The following is a 19,883-nucleotide window of genomic DNA, read 5'->3' as shown; positions in this document are numbered from 1 at the left end:
ATTTCGCTTAAATATGCAAAATCCATGTTTGGTTACCTTTCATTAGAAAAGCAAATTTATCTGTATCTAGTTCTTCAAAACTGGTATTTTGGTTATTTCACATAATTCACAATTTTAACTTCTAATTCATTTGACGATTTACAAATAGTATGTACACGCCAAAGTAAAAAAGAATAGTGTAATTACATTTTTAGAAGTATTGGTTATGTTTCTAATAATAACAATATTAATTGTGGATTTGATTCTTATGATATCGCTCGTGGTATTGTCATAATTGACCAAATGAAAATAAATCTCATCACCAACTGGACAAATAATTGGTGTTGTACAAGTCGAATTGTGTAATATATGAGAATCTTGTTCGTTAGAAAATTATGACTTAATTCATTAATCACACGTTTATGTGAGACAAGTGAATGATCAATGGATCTAGTAATGTTGATATGGACTCTTCAGATCCACCACAAGGGACGATAACTATATTCATCATGATTTATTGATGTTTAAGTAAATATGATTGTGTTTATAATATTAAACACAATTCTAATACTTTGAAAAGATTCAAAGAGTACCATAATGAATAGAATAATCAATTAAGTAGAAAGATAAAAGATTCTCCAATCTGAAAAGAAAGGAGAGTGTTTTAGTATCATGTTTTATGATCGTCTTAGTAATTATGAAATTGTATCACAATTAATCCTCAAAGAAAATCTTAGTGCAACTGTATGTCTAAGAAGAGGAATCAGTTGTTGGAAATGGTTCGATCTTAGATAAGTCATGCTTCATTCCAAATCTAGTTTTAGAGCCATGCTCTAGTAACTATGAATTGTATCTTGAAATTAAATTCAAACTAAGAAGGATGATAACATGTGGAATAATAATGTTTTCTTACTCTAGCACATTTAGAATTGGAGCTTTAAGGTTTTAGTTGATCGAGAAACAGAAGATAAACTGAGTCCTATTCTATGAATTGTTTTCACACGACATTTTGAATGTTTGTTTTAGCTCGTCAAGGAATGTTCATTAAGAAAAGCTCACATGTTAAGAAGTTAGTGAGAGTCATGTTGATCTTGATATTGCAAGAATCAATTGACTACAATCCTTTTAGTTATCACTAACACACGAACTAAGGTTGATAACCTTTTATATTTAATTGATATATTTTTGTGCACCTCCAGTTGAGTTGGAAATGATTATGAGTTATATGTTCTTCATTTAACTACAAAAAGCTAAGCATATTGGTCAATGAAAGTACACTGATTAATACGAGTGAGCTACTAACAACTTGGAAGCATTGGCGGGCTCTTGTGTTGACAGAAGGCAAGAAATTTACTAGGGAAGTTTAGTCCATTCAAGAAAACTGATTTTGGTTTGTCCTAAACCTTGTCTTATGACCATAGGGTTGGAAATAATAGATCCACATGGATGAGAACATATACACATTTAAATCCAAGTCGCAAAATGTTTCACTCTAAATCATGAAAATGGTTATGAGGAAACACGTTAACTATTAGATTTTAAGGATCTGATAAAGATCAATATGGATATTGGTTGTATTAATTGCATTCTAAAATTCACAATATGATTACGATATCCCTCTTCATATTTCAAATTGTGAGGAGTGGAAATGAAGTGTTTAAACTTTCAGGAGATATGTTTATCACATCTTGAAAGGGTTTGAACACACATACTATCCAAATAAAGTACATAAGCTTAAGAAGCCTAAATAGAGGCTTGACGAAGCATCATGAAATAGGAATATGCACTTCCATGAGAAAATCAAAAGGTATTGATTTCTAGAAGTCCAATTGATTTTTGAATATGTTTCAAAGCTAGTGGGAGCATAATGGTTATGCTTGGTATTGCATGTTGACAATACTATCCATAGGAAACAATGTCTATAATTTGCAAGTTGAAAAAGTTGGGAACTATTTCGCTATAATGGGCTTAAGGGAGAGGGCACTCATACTTCGTTTCGAATCTAAAACTTTAGTTTGTATAGTTTAATAGAACTTAGTGAAAGACATATATGAATAACATGTTGAAATTTTTCGACGTTGGATATTCTATATATGAAAATATTATAGCAGGGAATTGAACATTTATTGGACCCTTGTAATAATGAGTTGAATCCCATATACTTCGGATATAGAATCGATTACATATGTTATAATATCCGATTATTCTATTTTTCAAATGCTTTTAGAATTGTGTGAAAAGGATTAGAATTGCATGTGACTGAAGTTGCCAAACAACTGTCAAGAACATTCTAAGGTTTTACCGAAGAATTGGTTACTTGTTGACAGTTGGAAGTATGTTTTTGTTAGGACGGACCATAGTGACACGTTTTGGATTGAGATAATTCTTAGTCAGAATGTTGGTCATATGGGAATATAATGTTTCCGTAATGGGAGATGTTTGCAAAATCTACATGTGGGTTGGAAACTTTAAAGCAAAAAAGTGTTTAAGGAGAGTACCGTGAATTTGAGACTTCATAACCATGGAATTGTTTCTAGTAACGAGTTCCATTGGAACATTCTGTAATATCGGAGGCTCGGTCTCTATAACTTTGGAACCTCGATATCACAAAAATACAATGCATGTGAAGATGAAATTTCACTACATCTTAAATAATGACAATAATTTGGAATTGTGAAATGAGGATCATTGGAGTAATGTCTATTCGATCTACTCACAAATGAAGGACCATCAAGAGGCATAGTATGTATGTTTACAACATGACATGTCTGATGTTATCTAATTCAAGTAGTTGATTACTCGAAACATTATACAATGAATAAATTCGCAATTTTTTTATAGTGGTTAAATAATATGGATTTATTTATGATCAATAGGTATGATACCATAGTCAATTAATTTATTATTGTGTTTCACTTTTCATGTTTTACTTCCCTGGGTAATTTTAATATTATTCAAAATTCCATAGTCGTTCATACTTTTGGAAATAATTAGTGAATTAAGACTTTCATGAATTAATTATAAATTGTCGACTGAGGTTAAGACATTGCAATTAGAATTGCTACAATATTCATGAGTACTTTGAAAATAGAGATTTTAAGTATAAATCCATGCTTAGAGATTTCTTCATGGATTTTAATCACAAGTAATTCTAAGATGATAATATCTTCTATTCTTAAAGTAGAGATATATAGTTCATAGTTTACAGGTCATTTGTGCATTGGTTTGTTCAAACGCATCTCGCAACTGGATGTTATAAAGGGTTGTTCCATGTGTGATTTGATATGTAAATTGTATGACTATATAGTTAATGTAATTCGATCCTTTTTTCTGAATAAGGAAAAGCGATATCTATGAGCCCATCGGTGATTTGAGTTTGTCACACCCCCGACCGGCAGCGGAAACATTAGGCTTGCGACGTAGAGATATTGGATCGGGACACAAAAATATATTGAACATTACACAGAAATATAACACAAATGATACTTTTATTTATTATAATTTATTTGGGATTACATTGTTTAATTAATCAAGCACACATCCTGAACATAACTAGAAATGACAAACAAATAGAAATAAACTCCATCAAACTTCCTTGGCGACATCCTCCTCGGCATGACTATCATTCACACTCATGTCCCTGAGAATACATGTATTTTAAAAAAGTCAACATTATATTGGTGATTTCGCATGTTTTTTTATAGTTGTCTGCTTTATTTGATTTTATTTTAATAATTCTTTTTCTTTTTAGAAAAACCATTCTACCTCTGTTAAGATATCTTACCGACTTTATCTTATTTATCTTTATAGGATATTTTACCATTCCTGTCTTACTATCTTTGTAGGATATTTTACTGATCCTATCTTATTATCTTTATATTTTAAGATATTTTATTAATACCAACTTATTTTATTTACTACTTGAAGGCATCCCTCTAGGTAGTAGAATCTCTAATGTGGTTGTAATGTACTACCATGAGCCCCCATAACCGACGTTGTTTGACTAATAATTTCCCCGCATGACGCTTCATCGGATGTTGTATAGTGTTTGAATAACAAAGAAAAATATCCTTCCAAGATTGTAGCTAACAATCTCAGGTGGGGGTGTCAAAACCCATATAGATGTATACATATCTTTTTGGCTCTCGAAAGATTAACGATTACAGGTTTGGGGTAGCCACATTTAACCACATTAAGCATGAATAATAACAACTCACTAACGCATTAACCTTAGGTATTTTATATTTTGTCTTTCTTTCTTAGTGATTTCCTATAACTATCACAATATAAATCTTTTACTTTATATTTGATAATTAAAACTTATAGATCTCATAATTATCTTGTATGTGTCTGGGTGTGTGTATACATACATACATACATACATACACACACACACACACACATATATATATATATATATATATTGTTTTGGTAAAAAATTGATTAAGTACTATTCAACCAAATTGTATGAGAGGTTGTGGTGTTAGTGCAATGTAAGTATAAAATATTGATCGAAATGACACAACTAGGTTACAAGGAAAGTCCTTGATCCTTTATAGGATCTCCGAGATAAAACCTTGGGAGGTGATAATGACCACCTGCCTTGATGTGTTTTATTGATTTCAAATTAAGATTACAAAGATGATGAAGATAATACGAGTACAAGTGTAATGGTAGAGCTAATTGTGTCTATAGTGTGCTATTTAGAAGCGTTATTTATAGTCTAAGTAAATTAACAAGAAGTCCGAGATTTACGGGATCCTCCTAGAATAGGTATTTGCACGTTGTTTGACTTAGTATCCTCGGGTATTAAGCTTGGTTGAAGTGACTTTCCATTGAGAATGAATCTTGTGTTGACTAGTGCTGCACATGTGAGAAAAATAAAGCAAAATATAGCCGTTATAAATGTTAGAAATATTAGTGGTAATAACAAGATCCTGGGATATGTTAAAGGATCCTGAGGCTTCAGAAATATTTAAGGATCCTGAATATTGATGGGTTTTGGTCATAAGACATCCTATGTGCTCATACAAACCCTAATGCTTGGATCTAGGTTTCTCTATTGTACATGCTTTGAATCCAAGACTATAAACCCTAATTCTAGCATGCAAGTAATCATATTAACATGTAATTAGGTTTAAGAACATACCTTGATTGTTATGTAGTAATAACAATCCCAATTCCTCCTTGTATTGACTTTGGAATGCATAGAGTCACAAGTGTCACTCCTCTAATGGCTTACAAACACCATAAGCAAATGGAGAAGGTATAAAGAGAGAAGTGAGAGGTTATAATTCGTATCTAGGACCTCTTGGGAAGGGATACACGAATTCATGGCCCTAGGGGTGTTTATATAGGTGTAGAGATAGGGTTTCAGTCATTATCCTTATCTAGTTGATTATCCATTAAGCAACCAATAAGATAATCCTTGAATCCTTATCATACTCGAATTCTAAGGATTTTACACCTCAAATTCGTTCACCATATATATAAGATAATCCTTACCTTATTTTGTAACTATCACATAATTACAATTCAGCCCCTCTAGTTTAATTAATTACATTTGATCACAAAACTAATTCTTAATTAATTATTGACCAATATTAATTAAACAAATATGATTTCTCCTTTAATATATTATTCTTATAACATATTAATAAATCATATTATCCTCTCTCTCTTTATTCATTTCTCCAATCAAGTTGCTTTGGTGAAGGCAATCCAAAAGGACCATGCACCATCGGGTCAAGTACATACCAAAATAGTTATGGACTTAGACACTAATCCAACAGTCTCCCACTTGGATAAGTCTAACAACTATTCTGCGTATGACTTCAGATCCTGATCTTCAATCGTAGCTTTCCAAAGCCGCTGTCAACTCTGATCATATCAGATACGCGTGTCCTTAGATAAGGGATCATATATTCCTCCATTCTAGATATCGTATGAGATATGATTTCAAATCATTCTCTTTGTACTATATCTCGATTTCCGATTTATGACAACAGACTAATTGAACAAATCAAATTAGCCCTAGCCCGGCCGAGCATTTACGTATGTCATCACTAAACCATCGAGGGGCCCAAAGATATCGCTTTTATCCTACATTGGATAAAAGGAACGGATAAACTTTGATACAATGCTTGCTTGCATTCACTAACCAAATCACACACAACAATATGTTTTATAACACCAAGTTACTAGTGCGTTTTCATATTATCAATGTGCAACCGATTCGCAAGATACAACTCACACATCTCGGTTTCAAGAATATAAGATGTTATCGTCTCACCAATCACTCGTAATACAATTCATGGAGTGATCCGAGTGAGCGTGGGTTTAATCCAATGCTCAAATCATATTCGTAAGCACTCATGAACGTTGCAGCAAACATTTGCTTATGTCTAATACTATTTTAGACAATCCACACACCAATTCACGACAGTCTTCATTCACACCTACTTCCAACATATGAACGACTGTGGCCCGTTTGAATAATTCGATTATTCTTAATAAACTCAATTATTCTGGAAGTCAAAACATGCAAGGTGAAACACAAGAATAATACTAATCCCATATGGCCTCAAACCTTTGAGTATAAACAAAACACGTTTTATTTATCACCATACCGATTACTCATTATTTGTCGTTTCGGGTAATCAACTTCGCATTTGAATTCCAACACTTGTCCCATGCTCCTAGCATGCACACAATGTTTACCTATGGTTCTTACTTTTGCGAAATAGACAAATTGAACACATTTCCAATCATTCTCATTTTACAACTCCAAATCCATTTTCATAAGTGTAAGAATATCAGATTCTTGTTACTTATAGAATATACTAGATTCTAACACTTTATGCAACGATCCTTTTGTAATGTCACTGCACCAAAGTTTCAAAGACTATTGCCAATGATATTACAAATTCCTCTATCGGAGATTGTTACAAGACAATTCCTTAGATATGATGTCTCTCACTCAAAGTACATTCCTTTGAACATCCTTTTGCATAAAAGTTTCTAATCTAGACATAGATTTTCAATATTTACTTCCTAACATGGACACACTTCCATATTTTCCATATGACAACTCATTCTTAATAGAATCTTATCTATTCGTAATGATGTCGATATTGTCCATCCAATATGGAAACACTTCCATAATTTCCAATACTATACTTCCAACTACTCACAAGCGACCAATCCTCGTCGAACTTTGGATTATCCTTTGATAGTTGTTTAATTATTTTAGTCAAAACCAATTCTAGTCCCTTTTCCCTCTAAATGCACTAGACATTTGGAAAATTTTAGAATGGTCAAGCATTTGCAATCGATCCTATACCCGAAGCGTAAGGGACATGATGCACAATGTTTTATTTGCTATGTTCTCAAAATTCGAATTGCGAAGAGGAATCACAATCGAAATTTTAAGAACACACTATGTACCTTTGACTAAATTTATCAACATTTCGCAACCTAATCCTTTAGATTTGAAATGAAGCATAATATTCTCTCCCTTAATTATAGCAAAACAACCTTTCAACTCTTACAACTTCGCAAAGTATGACTCTTGTTTTCTATAAGTAATATTGCCAACTATGCAATACGTGCCTTAATAATCATACAATCATAACATTTATGCTCCCACTATCATGATGATTATTATAAAACATAACACTTATGCTCCCACTAGCTTCGACATGTATTCATAAACATCTTAACTTCCAGAAAAACAATACTTATTGAATTTCTTAAGTTCATGTTTCTAATACTTAGTGCTTTGATAATCTTTTATCAAGGCTTCTTGAACTTATACACTTTTGCCTTAGATAGTTCATATGTGTGTCTTAACAATTAAGACTAATTGCCAAACCTCACAATTCAAATTATGGAAAGGGATGCCGTAACCATGATCGAATTTGAGAATGCAATTTTACAATCACTATCTTTTAAAATCTTTCTTAGTGAAAGCATTTTCTCACAATCATTTTCATGAAGGAGGAAATCTTATGACACTTAGATTTAAACGGTGTATGTGTTCCTATCCATGCGAATTTGTTAAAACCAAAGTTTACGACAAATTCAAACTCATATGGATCGAACTTTCTTAATCTTGATTTCTTGCCTTATGGTAGCACAGCTGCCCACCACGTCTTCCAAGTAGTTAAGCATCTTACCTTTTTCCTATCAATGTACCTTTCATTGATCAAGGTCCTTGCCTTTTACGCATTCAAATGAGAACTCATAGGACTCACATGCATAATTAACTCAATTGGATTGGCACAGAAACAAAATAATGTCTTCACGATAGGTTGTAAACCTCAACTCGTGTGCTAGTGATGATCGATAAGGTTTATTTGATTTGTTCTTGAAACTTTTCAAGACCATTAAAACTCCCACTGACTTCTTGACATATAAGATTCTTTTGTCAATAAACATTTCTTGACAAACAAATATTCAAGAGTTAGTGTAGTTTTTATCAAAACACTTCATAAATTGGTCATAGTTGGTCTTTGTCTTATCCAAGACATCACAACTTTCCACATTTGATAAATGTTATAAACCTTTAATACTTTTTACTCATTGTCACAATCTTAACTTTAAGACTTGTTATTGGAACAAAGTATGATTGTCTTCTTGATTTGACCATTTCATCAATCTTTGATTCCTCTTCTTGGACATACAATTGTACCAAGACTCACTTAGAGGATCAATTGAGATATGGTTCTTAATCATTAAGACCTATCATAAAGCATAAAAGCCACTCTCCCTTCTTCTTAGAATGGAGAAACTCTTATCTTTCTGCCTATTTGATTCTTCTTATTCGTTTTGCTATTGATCTAAACCCTTTAATCAATTCAAAATTACACTTAATCTTGTAAGTATAATCATATTTACTAAACCTTTAGTAAATGATGACGAATATCTTTGTTACTCTTATGGTGAACTTGATCAACACACAACTTTGTGTACTCGATCTCCTAGTCCTTCACTTGACACTTTGTCAACGAATTAGTCTAATTATCAAATATGAAATTTCTCATTCATCATGCAACCAAGTTGCATGATTCCAAGTTTCTGTCCAATTGAAACTTGGGCGATGAGAAACTCTCCCTATTTGGTAAATTCTTGACTTTCCATAACACAATAAGAAACAAATCCATTATTGCTAATAATTTTAACATCAATTTTTCATACACGCCATTGTAAGGATAAATAAATAAAATTTAAAATCAAAATTTATTTTATTGCGGAAAAATTTGTCCTTCACAATGCAACTCATTGAAAAACTTATGCGAATACATCTTTCTTAGCAATCTAATTCTAACTCTAAGTAGTAGCTCAAGAATCTAATCTTCGAGAAACGCAATCGAAATCCATTCCTTCACGGTTAGATTCTGCTCACTTCTTCCCTTAAGCTTCTTTTCTTTTCTTTGATCCTTCTAAACATCAATTGTAATCTTATCACATTATGTATTCAGAACCTAGAATGAAGCTTAAAAGAGTTAGTCAATGGATTTTACCTAAATTAGAGCCATACGTTTCGACTCTCCCATCTCTTAGATCTCTTAGGTAAATAGGGCAGCTTCGTCTCCAATGCCCCTTCTCTTGGCAATAAAAGCAAATTGACTCTTTTGGAACAACACATGGAACTACTTCAGACATCGCCTTTTTCTTATGATCAAACTTTTCGATCATTGCACGTCTTTCATTGCCATTGTCTATATCCATAGAGGTCTTGAAGGCAGATTCACCAATCAACTTTGCTTTTCTATTGCGCCAAACCATTGTTGATTCAGCAGCAATAAGCATGTAGATGAGATTTATAAGTGTCACGTCGTGGTTCATCATATAGTACTCTCTTACGAACTCACTATACGAGTTAGGAAGTGACTGAAGAACCCAATCAACAGCCATCGCTTCACCGACAACGGATCCCATCATTCTTCACCTATCAATGTGTGACTTCATCCCTAAGACGTGTGCACACACCGACTTGCCTTCTTTATGTTTACTTGCCAAAAGGGCTTGAGTGATATTGAACCTTTCAATTTTACAATCTTGTGGGTTAGGGAGAATAATTGAAGGAGGAGGAGGAAGTGAAGCATGATTTCTTGTTCCTCGATCGAATCGTGGAATATCATCTTCATGTGGAATGCTTGTTCCACGGGACTTGAGAAGACCATAGTTGTCGAACTTTGACATCGGGAGAAAAACGAATTCAAGTTAGTTGATTGATTGAGTCCTTGGTAAATCACCCAAATGAAATTCCAAGGCTAGGACCCAACACAATATCCTACAACTCGGGAGAGGGATGCCGTAACCCAAATTGCAGAACATTTGAAGGTAAGTGAATGACGATTCACTAGTTTCCACCATGAAAAACGAAAAAGAAATTTAAGTTTTAAATCTATGAAAACTCCTAGATCCTTTGAGATTCATTGAACATTTCAATGGCATGTTTAAATCTCGATATGCCCCTCTAGTTTGTGACTGGGATGCCGAGGATCACAAAGCGGGTGTGAATAACCATGCAAACTACATGGTGCCCTCACATGTTACAATCACCTATTCGATGTGCCGGTAAACCACACACGCTCCACCGAACTATGACAAACATTGAGTCACCCTTTGCTACCTTTGCTTAGAACCATTTAGTGTGCCGGTAAACCACACACGCTCCACTAACGTCTTTGCAAGGGCACAAAGTGTAATTTCATGGAATTGCATCAATTCACTTTTGCCTAAGTAACTAAGATTGGGAATTTAAAAAACATTTAGTTACTTTGTATTTCATTATACTTATAATGGAAGGTTTCATCCTATCCTACCCGTTCGGCTAACGACACTCCACTAGTCAAGAGTGCGGTGGGTAAGAGTGGATACCCATTCAATCGCTATTTTATAGGCAATTTCCTTAAACACCCCTTATAGACCAGTTTCGTGAATGAGGCCTACTAACGGCAAGACTGACTTTTACTCATACATATATATAATGTTAGACTTTTAATATTATATATAGTATAGAGTGTATTTTATACTTTTAAAATACTATATGGTTAACTTTAACAATTACACTTTTAATTCAATTAAAAGGTTAACCTAAACTTTTATGGATTTATTAAACCTCTTTTAATTATACTCCTTAATTAATTAATAAAACCATAAGGGTGTGATTTGAACTTTTTCAAAACATTACTAGAGTTTTAGAATTTAACATTTCTAATTAAACTTTTAATCAACTTTTAAATTCCAAAACTTGAGGGCAAATTTTGAAACATTTTTCAAAACATTAGGGTTTTAACTATTTAAATTTCAAAACTCCAAAACTTTTGGATTCAAATTTAAACTATAAAACCTAAAGGGGAAAATATGAAACTTTTCATAACAACAAGGATCAAATAACAAATAATTTTAAATTAACATTTAATCACATAATTATCCATATTTGATTTATTTAATGATTTCTTGCAAAAACAATTTATCAATTTACTCAAAATAATTAATCAATTATCTTATAAGGAAACAATTATCTTGTTAATTGATAATTATCTTTATTTAGATCAAGAATATAGTCATATATATCATAAAATCGGATTTATATTGATCTAACATGATAAGGTAACTATCCATATGCAAAAACAGCAAGAAATCCCGAGATAAGCATTATCTGACGAGTTGACTCGTCGAGTCAGGCATGGACTCGGCGAGTTCAACCATGGACTCGGCGAGTCCAGCCTCCAAAACATCAAAAATCGAATTTTTCAGTTATGTCAAGCATCAATACAATTGAAACCAATCAAGGCTCTGATACCACTGATGGGTTTTGGTCATAAGACATCCTATGTGCTCATACAAACCCTAATGCTTGGATCTAGGTTTCTCTATTGTACATGCTTTGAATCCAAGACTATAAACCCTAATTCTAGCATGAAAGTAATCATATTAACATGTAATTAGGTTTAAGAACATTCCTTGATTGTTATGTAGTAATAACAATCCCAATTCCTCCTTGTATTGACTTTGGAATGCATAGAGTCACAAGTGTCACTCCTCTAATGGCTTACAAACACCATAAGCAAATGGAGAAGGTATAAAGAGAGAAGTGAGAGGTTAGAATTCGTATCTAGGACCTCTTGGGAAGGGATACACGAATTCATGGCCCTAGGGGTGTTTATATAGGTGTAGAGATAGGGTTTCAGTCATTATCCTTATCTAGTTGATTATCCATTAAGCAACCAATAAGATAATCCTTGAATCCTTATCATACTCGAATTCTAAGGGATTTACACCTCAAATTCGTTCACCATATATATAAGATAATCCTTACCTTATTTTGTAACTATCACATAATTACAATTCAGCCCCTCTAGTTTAATTAATTACATTTGATCACAAAACTAATTCTTAATTAATTATTGACCAATATTAATTAAACAAATATGATTTCTCCTTTAATATATTATTCTTATAACATATTAATAAATCATATTATCCTCTCTCTCTTTATTCATTTCTCCAATCAAGTTGCTTTGGTGAAGGCAATCCAAAAGGACCATGCACCATCGGGTCAAGTACATACCAAAATAGTTATGGACTTAGACACTAATCCAACAAATATGATTCAAGGATCCTGCCGTTAACAATTGCCCCCAAATCAAATCTACGAAATGTAAATGTTAGTGTCTAGATATTCGGAGGTATAATTTTAAAGTTAAAAATGAAGTAAAAATTTCAACGTATACGGTAATTTGAATTTCAACGGATAAATTCCTGTATAAATAGGGTATGCAACCTTTCAATTTCATCTTGCTCTTTAGCTTTTATTTTGGAAGTTCATCGAATATCGTCGAAGGTACTGTCTTTGTTTATCTTCTCCTTCCTAGTTTTCTTTTTCTTCTAAAAATGGACAAAAAAAGGAGCTCTCTCTCACGCAAACATCATAGCTATACCTGATGATGATTTCATAGACCATAAACTCTTTTCCTATGAGGAAATTTGTACCTTTGATGAAGGTAGCATCGAAGCTTTGAGTTCAATCGAAACCTCTCCTGCTGGTAGTATTTTCAAACCTTTTGATGTTAGGATCCAAACTGATTTTGTTTCTTCTGTTTGGGTTTGGTTTCCTGAGTATCCCTTTACCTTAGGCCTTACTTATCCCTTCTCCGGAATTATTTCTAAATTTTTTGAAATTACCAAGATTTCATATATCCAAGCCATGCCAACAGTTTGAAGGATCCTTTATTGGATTGATAATCTGAACTGCTCCATGGGTCTAAACATTGGTCTAAATGAACTAGCTTATGTTTACAACCTTTCCACCTTTGGGAATTCCCACTTCCTGTTGAAAGTTAAAATCGACGGATCACCTCTTGTATTAAAATCCAAGCATAACCATGGTGCTTAGAAAGGAAGATACTTTTTTCGTAAAATGTGACTCGATTCCTGGTGGAAATCTAATACCTCAATCATGGGTTAAAAAGGGTAGGGTTTCTTATTTTTACATAAAGGATCTCAATATTCACACTTCTTACTTTGTTTAATCTTTTACAGCTTTCAAGTTTGACGACTTAGTTCCCCCCGCTGAAGACACCGATGATAGGATGAGGAACTTCCTTGCTCTGCCCGAGATTGATAGGACATTCAAGATCGATCCTTCTAGTCATCACGAATGCTCAACCACTATCATCCTTGTGGCTATCAGTAAGGATCCTTGAGTACTTTCATCTTTAGTCTTGAGAAATTTTAAAGATTTCCTTTCTTTTCCCAGGATCTAAAGCCACACGTGTCGGTGCTCATTTCTCCCTTTTCGATCTTGATACGACTATATCAAGTGGACAATTATTTGTAAAGAAAGAAACGACTAGCTCCTCCCTAGCCTAAAAATGCCCATATCGATCTGACTATGAAGACCCCAGGATCCCGGAAGAGGAAAACTTTCGAAGCTATGAGCTTGAGCCTGGAAAATCTTGGAGCTGAGGATGCAATCTAGAAGTTGGTTTCCTTTTCTCAAGCTGTACGTGTTTGTGTTACTTTTGTTCCTTACACTTTTCCTTTCATTCTTTCTGATGTTACTCTTGTTCCAAGTCTTTGATCATGTTTCCACAAACTTGAGGATCCAGGCTGAAAAGGCTAAACAAGCTTTAAGGGATCAAGAAAAAGTGTGGAAGGCGACTCACAAGGATCTCTTGAAATGAGTGGAATGTATGAGCAAGGAAAAGGCCAAGAAAGAAGAAGAGCATGATGCGGAGATGGCGGAGGTGATCACCAAAGTGAAGGCTAGCATCACATGATAGTTTCAGAAGCTAAGATTAAATTAGCTGAAGATGTGGCCAACACAGGATCCTGGAATTTGGTTCGGTGGCACACAACTTTAGCTGAGTTAAAGGGTGAACATGTTAAGAACAATGAGGATCCTGAGGGGTAGAAGCCAAAGGCGGATGAGAAGAAGAAGACCTCAGGCAATGATGACTAAGCCACGGTAATAAACATTTAAACATTACATAGAAAGTATGATTTTAAAGGATTAATAAAGACTGGTGCTCCTTTGGGTTCACACTCCCTTGAATTAGACATACTTTGTGAGTTAGCGTATGGAAGCATCCCTACTTGAAAGACCCATATTAAGCTTCTACTTAGCGCAACCAAGAGAATCCCTTTTAGAAATTATCTGGGTGTTTAGGATCCGTGTCTGCAACAATGCTACAAGCCATAGATGTTTTCCTAGAAAAATCTTATCTTTTGAATACATGATCATGTTCAATAAACTTCTAGGGAGAATCCCAACACATTAGTGTTACAAATTTTAGCAAATTACCGAGGAAAATCCCAACTTAGTATAACACATAAGTGTTATAAACCTTATGAAATCATTGGGGAAGATCCCAACTTAGGATAACATGTAAGCGTTATTAACCTTATGAAATCACTGGGGAAGATCCCAACTTAGGATAACACATTAGTGTTATAAGCCTTATGAAATCACCAGGGAAGATACCATCTTAGGATAACACGTAAGTGTTATAAAAATTATATTCAAATGTTAGGATCTTGACATATGTTCAGCAATAAGAGGGTTTCCAAGTCACTAAAGCACGAAATGATCCACTTATTCACACCCGATAGTAAGATTTCATGCGTCCAAGCGAGGTGTAGAATCCTTAACTCGTATGAAAGAGGTAACCAACTCTTTAAACCTTAGAGGGGATTATGTACCCTTAATCATAGGAGATTTGATCAATCTCTGTTCTTGGTTACCTAGATAATTGCACATTTCAATTTTCAAGATCATAGAATTACTTATCTGTCGGTACCCCTGAATGCTAAGATCCTTGAATGTGAGGATCCTACACCATCAGGATCATCGAATGTTAGGATCCCTATGTGCCAGGATCCTTGGACCCTAGGATCCTTGGACCCTAGGATCCTTATGCATTAGGATCCTTGATTTCCTGAACATAGTAAATGTTATCTTGGGGTGGGCGTTAGCTCGACTAATGCCACTCCAATGCTTAAATTAGTAGTGTCTCTCAGAATAATAAAAAGAAATAGATTAAAATAGAAGGTAAAGAGAGTGTACCTTGAGTTTGCTCGAAAATGATTGATATAACTTACTTGTAGTATGCTTTTAGATGGACGACATTCCTGGATCTTGGCAAGATGTTGCCCTCAAGGGTAGCTAGCTAATATGCCCCCTTCCCTGCTTTTGAATCAATGAGATACAATCCTTCCTGTTTAGGTGCCAACTTGCCTGCATTGGGATCATTGGTATTCTGGAATGTTTTCCTAAGTACCAAGTCACCTACCTGGAACCTTCTAAATTTGATGTTCTTGTTATATGCTTTAGTGATCCTTTGTTGATGAGCAGCAATACAGATCTTGGCAAGATCCCTGAGTTCATCGATAATGTCATGATCCTGGGTTAGGATCCTATCGTTGTTCTCTTGATCCTGTAGTTGATATCTTGCTGTTAGGATTACTACTTCAGTAGGGATCATGACTTCTGTTCCAAACACCAAGGAGTATGGAGTTTTGCCAGTGGCTTCCTTTGAAGTGGCCCTATCTGCCCATAGGATGAGATGAAGTTCTTCTTCCCATATTCCTTTCTTCTCATCTAACCTCTTTTTTAGATTTTTGACTATGATCTTATTATTGGTTTCAGCCTGACCATTAGCTTAAGGGTGAACAGGAGTGAAAATTATCAATTTAATCCCCCAACTTGTGCAAAAGTCTCTAGACCTTTTGTTTATGAACTGGGATCTATTATCTCATATGATCTCAGCATGGATCCCAAACCTAGTTAGGATATTTCATTTGATAAATGAGACCACTTCCTTGTCTTACACTTGGACAAAGGATTCAGCCTCTATCCATTTAGAGAAGCAGTCTATCATCACTAGCATGAACACCTTTCCACCAGGAGCTTTTGGTAGCTTGCCAACTATATCCATTCCCCATTTCATGAATGACCAAGGGGAAATGATGTGATGCAATGGTTCTTCTGATTGATGAAGGATGTTAGTATGTCTTTGACAAGCATCGCATCTTTGGGTATGAAAGAAAGCATCCTTCTTCATTGTTGGCTAGAAGTATCTGATCATTAATGCTTTGGAACATAAGGATATTCCCCCAGTGTGGTTGCCACAATCTCATTCGTGTATATCTTTTAAGACTTCTACAACTTCATGATCTTGTAAGCAGCTAAGGTATGGAACTGCCATGAATTTCTTGTATAGTCTTCCTTCGATCATCACAAATCATGAGATCCTCATATTGAATGCTCTCTTGCTTTTTTCTTCTCTTGGGATTGTGCCATTTTACTATGAGCTGGATCCAAGATTTGGAGTGCTACAGAGGATCATGAATATTGAGATCCTGATGAATATGATCCTGAGGGAACAGTTGAGGGTTAGGATCCTCGATTATTGCCATGTTGGTTGTTTAGCCACGATGATTGGGATCGTCTGGTTTATTAGAGGGATCTTCTATCGCCATGATCAATATATGGGTTATAGGGATCCTGACCTCCTGTGGGATCTTGAGGGAAGATATTAGGTTGGCTAATGCGCATGCCTCAATATTTTCTTCTCTAGGAACTTGGGTTAGGCTGAAAGTCTTGAATTCAGAGGCCAAATTTTTGAGGATTTGGAGGTATAGTACTATTCTTTTGCCTTTAACTGCATAAGATCCATTAAATGATTCATTAATAATAAGGAGTCAACAAATGCCTAAATATCCTTGATTTGTAGATCCTTGGCCAGCTGCAATCCCATAATTAGTGCTTCATATTCAGTTTTGTTGTTGGTTGCATCGAACTCACAGCTAATGACCTGGGGTATGATGTCCCCGTGTGGCGATTTTAGTGTGATCCATAGACCTGTTCCTCTAAAGTTTGAGGATCCATCAGTGAAGAGCATCCATCTTCCCATGCTTTCTTCTTTTTGGAGTTCTTTGCTTTCTAATTCCGCTCTAGGTTGTAGATCATCACTAAACTCAGCCACAAAGTCTGCTAGTTCTTGCGACTTTATTGTTGATCTTGGTTCATATTTTATGTCATATGCGCTTAGCTTCATGGACCACTTCTCCATCCTATCTGACATCGTTGGTTTTCGCATAACATTCTTGATGGGGTAATTAGTTCTTATGTGTATAATATGTGTTTTAAAATAGTGCCTTAATTTTATGGAATCAGTTACTAATGCAAGTATTAGTTTTTCAAGATAGGAATACCTGATCTCCAGATCCAAGAGACTTTTACTTACACAGTAGATGGGATTTTGGTCCTCGTTGAGATCCTTGGCTAAAATGGCACTTACGGCGTTAGAGGATACTGAGAGATATAGGAGGAGTGGTTCTCCATCTAGTGGTTTTACTAGCAAGGGTGCAGAACTTAAACAATTTTTAAGTTCCTTAAAAGCATCTTTGTGCTATTTAGTCCAATCAACCCTTTTTTCTTCTTTAAGATATGATATTAAGGCTTGTACCTTTCTAAGGATCTTGAGATGAACATGTTGAGTGTTGCTAGTATTCATGTTAGTCTATGAATATCCTTCATCAAGATGGGGATCTTAAATCGATGATGGATTTTACTTGCTCCTAACTTGCTTCTATTCCTCCTTTAGTCACCATGTATCCAAGGAACTTGCCTGGTCTCATTCTACAGTGGCACTTGGAAGGGTTCAACTTCATGTTATATTCATATAGGATGTTGAAGGCGTTTTAAGATCCTTGAGGTGATCCCCATCTTTCTTTGATTTTACCACCATGTCATCGATGTAGACTTCCATGGTGTCCCCCAGTTTATCCTTGAACGTCTGGTTGACTAACATTTGGTATGTTGCACCTACATTTTTAAGACCAAAGGGAATAACAATATCATAGTATATGTTAGATTAGGTGTCTAATCCCATAACTATCATTGGTATAAACTTGACCCGATAGTATCATGTTCTTTTGGGTTGCCTTCACCATAGCAATTTGATAGGATGGATTTTTGAGAAAGAGGTTATTTGTGATTTATTAATATATCATATGAATAATATATTAATTGAGAAATTATATTATTTAATTTGTATTTATCAAGAATCAATTTGGAATTAATTTAGTGATCAAAAGAGACTAATTAAATTAACGGGGACTAATTAGGTAAATCAGTAATACTTATAATTTTGGCTAATGATCCATGTTGATTAGGGATGGACTAAATCAATGTGAGAATCAATGGAGATTTGGTACAAAGGACCTATAATATGGTTTATTGGATTGATTAAGGCCTAATCATATGAATTGGGGTTTCCAAGATAAAACCCTAGGGATTCCACACTATAAATACTAACCTTGCACTCCCAAAATCGACACTTGTGTTCCAAGAAGAAACCCTAGCCGTTTTTGGTGCCTCCTAACCTCTCTCTCTCTCTCTCTCTCTCTCAAATTCCTCCATTTGGTTTTGGTGTTTGTGACTTATTAGAGGTATCACATTTGAGGTACTAAGCTCTTGAAAGGCCAATAACTACAAGCTAAAACTAAGAGGTATTCATCAAACTAGATTTTATGTTGTAAATCTCCAATTGTATGCTAGTTAGGGTTTATGCTTTGGATGAAATGAAATTGCATGTATAAGTTGAGAAAACTTAGATCCAAAGCATTAAGGTTGTATGTGCACCAAAGGATTGTTATAGTGCTCAAAACCCATCAATGGTATCAGAGCATAGGGCTTTTTCTTTTATATTGATGAAATTTTATTGTTTTTAAAGCTAAAAAAGTTTCATTTTTTTGCCTCTGACTGCTGGAATCAACGAGTCCCATGAGGGAACTCAACGAGTTGGATCATCTGGTGATGAACTCGATGAGTCCATGACCGGACTCGATGAGTTGGATTATGAACTCGATGATTCCCATGCAGATTTTTTGAGTTTTTGGCCATATTTGGATTATGATCATTACCACAAACTATTTTGACTGATAAAATTCGTTTTTTATAAGGTAATCCTTATCCTCATCCTATTGAATAATGATTGTCAAATTTTAAGATAATTACTTGATTTTGTGAAAAATTAATTATTTGTAGAATTTGATTTGAATCATCTTGCTATATGAAATTAGATTAGGTCAATTTTATGATATAGATAAATCATATGATTAATTTAATTGTTTTCAAATTTATCCAAAAGATTTTAAAAAGTTTCAAAACTTGCCCTCAAGTTTTGGAATTTAAAATTTGATTAAAAGTTTTAATTGTGAAATATTAAATTCTAAAACCCTAGTATTTTAAATGTTTAAAATACATCCTTTTGGTTTCATAATTTAAATTTAGAATTAGAAGGTTTTAATTATGGCTTTGTTGAAAATTAATTACAAGATTAATTAAAAGAGTATTAATAAATCCATACTAGAATGGTTTAAAG

This window comes from Lactuca saligna, chromosome 8 (genome assembly GCF_052625555.1).
Source record: "Lactuca saligna cultivar CGN05327 chromosome 8, ASM5262555v1, whole genome shotgun sequence".
Lineage (NCBI taxonomy): Eukaryota > Viridiplantae > Streptophyta > Magnoliopsida > Asterales > Asteraceae > Lactuca > Lactuca saligna.
This window is presented reverse-complemented; position numbering follows the sequence as displayed.